Genomic DNA, 8405 nt, shown 5'->3' with positions numbered 1-8405 from the left:
TGGTTTTATTTAATTACTAACGATAGTTTGCTTTTGGCTATATTCATAAGAATTGTCACAGAAAGCTAATATCATTATTTACCCTACTGTGCCCAGGAATTGCATAGGTCTCAAATTTTAATTTTTTTATCTATACAAACAGAATAGTCTTGCGTTGCAGCTTGATACAAAGGACTTGTTGTAGGACTTTCTTCTGTATGTTATTTATGTTCTTATTACACTGGACTTTAACATGACAGAAATCCAATATTATAAAATGAAAGTCCTTATAACTGTAGTGGAATTCAGACAGGAAAGGGAGACTGGCAAAAATGTCTCTGGTTCATTTTCATTTCACATTCTAAAAAATCTGAAAGTACTGACTGTGACAAGAATAAAAATAAAATTAAATAATACACATATAATATTATTATGCCTGTATATTTTAACAGCATTATTAATTATCTTTCCGTAATTTCCCTTTATTTGAGAGGACATAGGTTAATTCACAGTGGCTTGACACATAGAAATCAGCTCAGTTTCAAGTTTTTTTCTAAGTCAAAGTAAGACTGCTGTCACCAGAGAAAGAAATATTTCTGTCCAAAGATAGCAGAACTGAGTTGGATCTTTTGTCTGGGATACTTGGACTAAGACACATAAAAGCACTCGCTGTTTTCTTTCCAGCATGGCCTCCCTCTGTCAGGGAGCAGCAAGGGCTGGCTGCTCGCTCAGGGCTGGGGAGCCAGCAGCCAAGGGGGTACCGCAGACAGCAAGGCAGGGGCCTTGCCAGCCAGAGGCTTGACATTCTCCCGGCTTGCTTGTCTGTCTTTCCTCACCACACCAAACCCCAGCACTGTGACTGGGATTAAGGGTAAACTAGCAAAACTCATCCATTTAGTGTTTAGTGTACGAAGAAATGGGCACACTACCAACTGTGTGAGAAACTACGGAAGATCATCAACAAGTAGATCAGTAGAAGGAAGATGGTGGCTGAACACTGTTGCCAGCGTTCGATGCCTACCAGGCACATGCGGAAGATGTGAGTAATTCTCATTAGAAAGAATACAGCAAAAGAGATAAGGCTCTCTATGAACAAGCTGGGATGGAAGAGGAATGAAAGGAGCCAAGGTTAGTTGGCTCCCAACCCTCTGAATCCTCAAGACAAGTTCAGATTTCTTGACAATCCTGAAACTTAGTATCACTGAATTGTGTTAACACAGCCAAGTACCAGTAAAAGCACTTCTTCCACATGGTGTCAAGAAACACAGAACAATTCCCAATGATAAAATGGGTTCCATGGCACTTCCATTGTAAGAGAGATTTTTGCGAGATTGGATTCTGTTGAATCAATCTATGGTATTTTTATGGAAAACATCCAAAATATAATTCTGAATTATGTCTCTGAACAAAACACAGGATTTAATTCCTGGATTATGGTAGTTTTCTATCAGTCATGCAGAAAATGCTGGATTTGATCTAATAAAAAGGTTTAGTATGACATTATCCTGGATCTTTTTCATGAGATTACTGAGATTTCTTTACTGAATGAAGTAACAAAAACCCCACAAAACATGTATTTAGGTACCGACTGCAAGGAGCTAACTTGAGGCCTTAGTGTAAGGACTTTCATTTGTCTCTTGACATAATAATATTCATCCTTGGTTTTTCTCATCTACGTAAAAATGGCTCATACAAAGGCCATGACAACACATGACTACATCATACCAATCCTATACCCAAGAATGCAATCATATCTTAACCCAGCCCCTCTAAACATGGGATAGAGCCAGCTGTACTGTTAAAACAAAGAAACAGAATACTCCACATGCATAAACATAAAAATAGAAGGATCATTCTTGGATGCTTGGAGGAGTTTTATCACGAAAATCTAAAGAGCTGTCTGCTCCTTCTTTCTCAAGTATTACAAACCTAGATTTTTCTATTCACACTGTCTTAATGCTGCCCTAGCTACCTAAATGTGTGCTTTGGTTTCCAATAAAGAATGTTTCTCTAGATAGCAAAAAGGAATGGTGCAACCTTTTCCAGAAACCTTGATAGTTTGAAAAGTCTTTATCCTAACATTGAGTTGCAGAGCATTCCTTACATCTATAAAAACATGCAGAAGTTTGTAGATCTATCACTTATTGATAAGTCTGTGAATAGGCCTACATGTATCACTTACAGAAAGATAATATGTGGAATAGTATATGCTAAATATTAGACATTGAATAATATAAGAACGGGAGTTTACTCTATCAAAGTAAATGTACAAGCAGCTTATTTCAACTTAGCTTTAGTTAGGCTAACAAAAAATTAGATAACTTAGAAACATTAGAAATAAGTGAGATGAGTCAGGGTTTTCCATGAAAAACAGCTTCACTGCAGAGTAGCCAATAGAAATAATTTTAGCCTTATTTAGATTAAGATAAAATGGTATTCTAATATCTCACTATCTTATCTAGATAATTTTATTAGTGCTTAAGATAATAAAAGAAGCATCTGGCTGCAGAACAGCATTCCTCTATCACAGAACGTGTGTTCTGCACAGGCTCCCATCTGCAAATGCAGATTGAAACTTACTTTTGTGATCTAATGTAAGTTATGAAAGATTTTCTAATCTAATATATTCGCTTCCTCTTAGTGTTCTTTAAGTCAAATTTTAATTTGTCCTTATATCTGTTCTTCCTTCTTCCATTTTTTCTTTAGTATGCATATAACCACTCATTGCATAATTTCACTCATTGCACGATTATGTAACAGGCATCTTCTGTGACATATTTCTATTTCATTGTTCTTTATGTATACATTTTTACTGCATATTTAGGGGTTTATGTAAAAATCTTTTTGTCTATTCCCATTAAAGACTGGTCTTTTTGGAGTAGTGCCTTGAACTCCCTAAGCTCACAGGTAGTTTCAGTGTTGCCTGAAACATTGGGGACGAAGGATGAGAACAGCTGAAGATCCCCAAATGCTCTCTACAGTCAATCGCTTTGCTGTCTTGGCCTCAGAAGAGAAGAAGAAAAAAAAAATTTCTTTATAGAGCTAATGTTTAAAAAATACACTCTTTGCTAAATATTTCAATAAACATCACACATCATTCTTTTGGACAATATCCAATTTGCCACAGAATATTAATTTACAACTACTCTTTTTAGTGTAGTTTGTGCTCAATTCAATACCGTATCATTTTCCACTAGAAACAGCATAACTCAAAGTATTTTGAACACTATAATTCTAAAGCTCAAGTCAAAATACTCTTGACATAATGGAAGTTTCATCTGAATCACAGAATCCCAGAATCGCAGGGCCGCTGAGATTGGAAAGGACCTTTGGAAATCATCTAGTCCACCCCCCTGCTCAGAGCAGGGTCACCTAGAGCAGGTTGCTCAGGACTGTGTCCAGCTGGGTTTTGAATATCTCCAAGGATGGACACTCTCCAACCTCTCTGGGCAACCTGTTACACTGCTTGATCATCCTTATAGTGAAAAATGGTTTTTCCTATGTTTGAATTGATTTTTGGAAAGGACCTTTGGAAATCATCTAGTCCACCCCCCTGCTCAGAGCAGGGTCACCTAGAGCAGGTTGCTCAGGACTGTGTCCAGCTGGGTTTTGAATATCTCCAAGGATGGACACTCTCCAACCTCTCTGGGCAACCTGTTACACTGCTTGATCATCCTTATAGCGAAAAATGGTTTTTCCTATGTTTGAATTTATTTTCTTGTGTTTCGGCTTGTGCCCACTGCCTCCTGTTCTGTCACTGAGCACCACCGAGAAGAGTCTGGTTCTGTCTTCTTTACTGCCTTCCACCAGGTATTTATACATATTGATAAGATCTTGCCTGCCCCTTCTCTTCTCATGGCTGAACAGTCCCAGCTCTCTCAGCCTTTCCTTGTATGACAGATGCTCCACTCCCTTAATCACCTTTGTAGCCCCTTGCTCGACTCGCTCCAGTAGGTCCATGTCTGTCTTGACACAGCACTCCAGATGTGTCTCATCAGTGCTGAGCAGAGCTGTAACTTCTCCTCCCTCGACCTGCTGGCAATACTCTGCTTAATGCAGCTGCAGATCCCATTGGCCTCCTGTGCTGTGAGGGCACATTGCTGGCTCATGGGGAACCTGTTGTCCACCAGGAAACCCAGGTCCTTCTCTGCCAACTCCTTTCCATGAGCAGCCTTTTCGTGAGTAGCCTCGCAATGACATTGGCCAACTCCCTCAGCACTCATGGGTGCATTCCCATCAGGTTCTATGGAACAAGAGCTTGAAAATTAGGGTTTCCATCTATGGAAATGGAGACCAACAACACTACCTCTCCCAGTGAATCTTTCCTGAAATGTTCTTAGTCTATTGCATTTAACACAGTAGAAAAATGCTCCCCAGAAGAAGCTAAAATGCTCAGTAATTGAAGGGAATTAACGATACATGTTACTATGTCTCCAATCTGCACACTAAAGGTCCAGCAACCTCACTTCTTACTAAAACTTTTCTATCATGATTCTGAAAAATTTATATACACCCAATCCACAACTCCTGACTCATATTCCCATCTGGGGTGCAACAGCTCATGCAGTTGTTCCTATATTAATTATTTGGCACTGTGGTCTATTTTGTCCTTTAAACTTCGATCCTTTTTTCCTTTTGACTCCATCACAGCTTCAGGTTCCAACTTCCCATAGTCCAAGGGCAGGAATATTTCATTGGTTCTAATATAAATACCATTCCAATTATGAGAATAAACTAATATAAAAGTATTCTCCCTATAATTCTCTTTGAATTACAAATTGATATTGTAAATTGGCAAAAATTTCTAGCAACGTGAAGGAAACAAAAGGAAGAGACAGAGAAAGGAGAAAAGAGAGATGGAGGGAGGAAAGGAGAGAGGAAGGAGGGAGAGAGGAGCAAGATACTCCTGCCAGAAAGAGGATTTATTTGTGCTAAGCACATAAAGAGAGTTATAGATGCAATTTAAATAAAGCAGCTACTGGGAAACAGAAATGTTATGTAATAGAAGCAAATAAATAGTTCAATGATGACTGGCCCTGAGTTTCAATGAATTTACATTTTCTGGTAGGTACTCTTTTTAACTGAATTATTCTAAAGCCGCTGCATAGGTGCGTCTCTTGTCGAAGAACAGAAAACCTACGCAAGATAGAAACACTGCCTATGGTTCGGATTTTTCTTTTTTTTTCTTCAGTGAGGTGGAACTTCTGACTGAACCAGGGTTAGTAAATGTTGAGAAACCTGACCACCAAATATTTTTCAAATGAGCATGTTTCTATGAGAAGTTTTGGATTTGCTGAGTTCCTTTTCATTTCAAAAATATGAAGCAAAATTATTTACTAAATCTCCATATTGAATTCAAAGTTATCCAGTATTTTAACCAAAGTATCTAGCTTCATTTTTCCCAATTATCCAAGTGGATAATCCTGACATAATATTTTGTATTGTTTCTGAGGGAACAAAAATTATATCAGAAATCAAGTGGAAGAAAGCAAAATAATTAGATATTTACATACTTTGCCATGAATAACTGTTTGGATTTTCGAAAATGCTACCGATTATAAACACATCAACTGACTGCTTATGAAAATGCCAATTATAGACAATATCTGGTTTTGGTTTTGGTCTTCTGAATCTCAGGAATGCAATTTAGGACTCCATGAGCTGGTGAACATACGTTCCTATTTCATACCAAATCTGAGGAGGTAAGTGGCTTAACAGGTAATACATTCACTAAACTTTCACTTCAATCAAATAAAATTAACTCCTCCAAACAAAACTAAAGATCCTCTTTTATTGCCTCTGAGGTAGCTGTATAAAAGGCACTGCAGCTTTAGTTTCATGAGGCTAGTAACACTTGCAATAAAGTATTCCTTTCTAATACCTGAAGGCTTCAGGGAAATTAATAGCTTTACAAGATACTGAGAGTCTTCTTGAAGCATGACTCCAGCTGCAAAACCCAGGTATCCTTAAAACTGAAGTATAATGGGTTATTTTGTAACGAGACTAATACGTTACCCTTCCTCTGAACCTTTGAAGTTGTGCAGGACAAGCTAAGCAGTTTGTTGAAGACACAAAACAGAAGAGGTCAGAGGAAACACTTTCACTGCGCTGAATCTGGAAGAGAGTCCTCAGTCAAGAACCCTTCCATAAAAGAGTGGACGCACAGGATAGCAGTCCTACGGTGATGGGAGGACTGGTGTATTTTATCACTTTTCTTACCAGCTGAGGTCAACTGGATTTGCAACTGCAGGTTTTGGATAATTCATATATATGATAACTTCCTTTTCCATGTTACTTTCCTGAACACAGAAAAAAAAAAACTAGCAGGAAGAATTAAATGTAACTTTTGAATTTAACTTAAAGACAAGAATTCAACTCAGTTTTAGACACCTAAAAGATTGAGACAGAACAAAGGTCCAATTAAATAAGCAACAATAATAATAACAAAGAGCACAGAACTGAGCAATTCAGTAATTTCTAATACTTAATACTACTTATGTGGGTTGGCAATAATAGAAGCATTCACAATGGTAATAAAGAGCTCTTTTCATATTTTTAAATAGATCTTTAACAGCATTAGTAAATTTGATTATTTCATTTAATAGTAAATATGGTTATGCATGGCAGTGTCCAAATATATGATGTAAACCTTCCAAATTAATGGAATTAGGAATTGGAAGGACAAATGTGTGTTTGAATGAGATCAGAAATATAAATTTCATTTTTTTAACAACTCTAGTTGTTTAGACATAAAGGTCAAATGATCCTAGGAAAGGAATAGGGTGTTAAGAATGTTTAGAGAACATATGAGAGATTTAAGAATTGCATTCGATAAAACACTCCATAAAGCGCACATGATCTTTAAGTACACCCTTTCTAGCTCTTCAATAGTTTTTCCAACAAGTTATCATACAGATGATCGTTGGCAAAGCAAATCATTAATACTATGCATCTATGACCAAACTGTAAAGAATTTACAATAACTTTTACTAATATATGGACAATTTAGTGGCTTATCAGCATTTATTCAATTTCAGGGCAACTTGAGATTTTGAATCAAACTTTTCTACCTGATTTGCAAGCAGTAGGCTTCTTGTGATTCTCAGCCTGAACACTTACGTTCCTTCAAAGATCTTGTGTTTTGACACGTCGTTTAATTGAGATGACTTTCTAGAAGAAATAAAGTATTGCTATTCCAGTCGATCCGGATGCTGGTTTTTCCTGTTCGAGATTCACCAGATGATTTAAAATAATGTCTACAGAAACATTCTTTTAACTATGCAAAACTCATGAAGTTCAAAACAATTTCTTACATGATTTAGTGCCAGATATTTCAATTCTGCAGGCCACTAGCATCACGTTTTCTGTTGTTCTTTTCAGTCCATCTTTATTCTTTTAGGACCATGTATTTTTATATCATACTTAGGAAGACTGCCTTTCTGTATTCAAAAGAAGCCAATATGTTTAGAAAATAATTTCTGTGGCACGGCCAGACGGAAACTTGCCATGAAATGGGGATCCTGAAATCATTCAACAAGGGACTCAATATTTCTTGAGCTTGCTAGCATGAAGGGATTGTGAAACTGTTTCCACTACAGGCTGTTCCCTCTGATACACTGGTGTTTTTTCATCATGAGAAAAGATTATTAGCTATAAGAGAATTTCCCACTTTTTCTGCGCAACTTTTTTCATAGCACTACCTTGAGAGAAGAACAGTATTAGGAAACATAGGAATGCCAGAAAATGCTACACTTTTATTATCTTTGTAAATGCACTTTTGGTCTTGAAAACTAAGAGGTATTAGCAAGGTGTGTCCTGGATGGACCACAGAAACTTTCACCCAGGAGCAGTCAGTTTACGGATCCCGCATTTTTGAAACTCTTACACATCGAGTTTTACCGACTGTCTTGGAAACATATTACGCGGGGGAAATGCCAAGCAAAAGCCGTATATTTCATCACGAGGTCTTTTTCCCCGCTCTGCTCATGGCGCCTGCGTCGTGCGGTTCGATCCGGTAGCCAACCTTTCTGAGAACCCTGCGTGCTGTTAGCGGGCAGCTGCAGCAGCGGGTGCCCCAGGCCGTTGCTTAGATGAGTCCAGCGAAGTAGCTCAGCTCAATTTCGGCGAGGAAACAGTTAAAGAGCTCGGTGTTCCCCTGTGCCCGGGAGGCAGCCTTTGTGTTTAACATTGGCAGGGGCTCAGTTTGGGCCGGAGGTTTGTTTTAATTGGGGGAGGGGGCAGAAAAGAGGGGACGCGCTGACTTCTTCAGTCTCTTTCTTTCACTGATGTAGCGGAGGTGGAGATTTTCAATCCCACCCAGTCAGAGGCAGGCAGGAGGATCTGGCAAGACTACCCCAGGAAAAGCCGCTCAGAGGAAATTCTCGGCAGCCGGGGCAGGAGCCCCAGGGCGTGGGGGGGCGCGGGGC

This window comes from Aptenodytes forsteri, unplaced genomic scaffold (genome assembly GCF_000699145.1).
Source record: "Aptenodytes forsteri isolate BGI_AS27 unplaced genomic scaffold, ASM69914v1 Scaffold227, whole genome shotgun sequence".
In the NCBI taxonomy this organism is placed as follows: Eukaryota; Metazoa; Chordata; class Aves; order Sphenisciformes; family Spheniscidae; genus Aptenodytes; species Aptenodytes forsteri.
Note: the sequence above shows the minus strand (reverse complement) of the source record.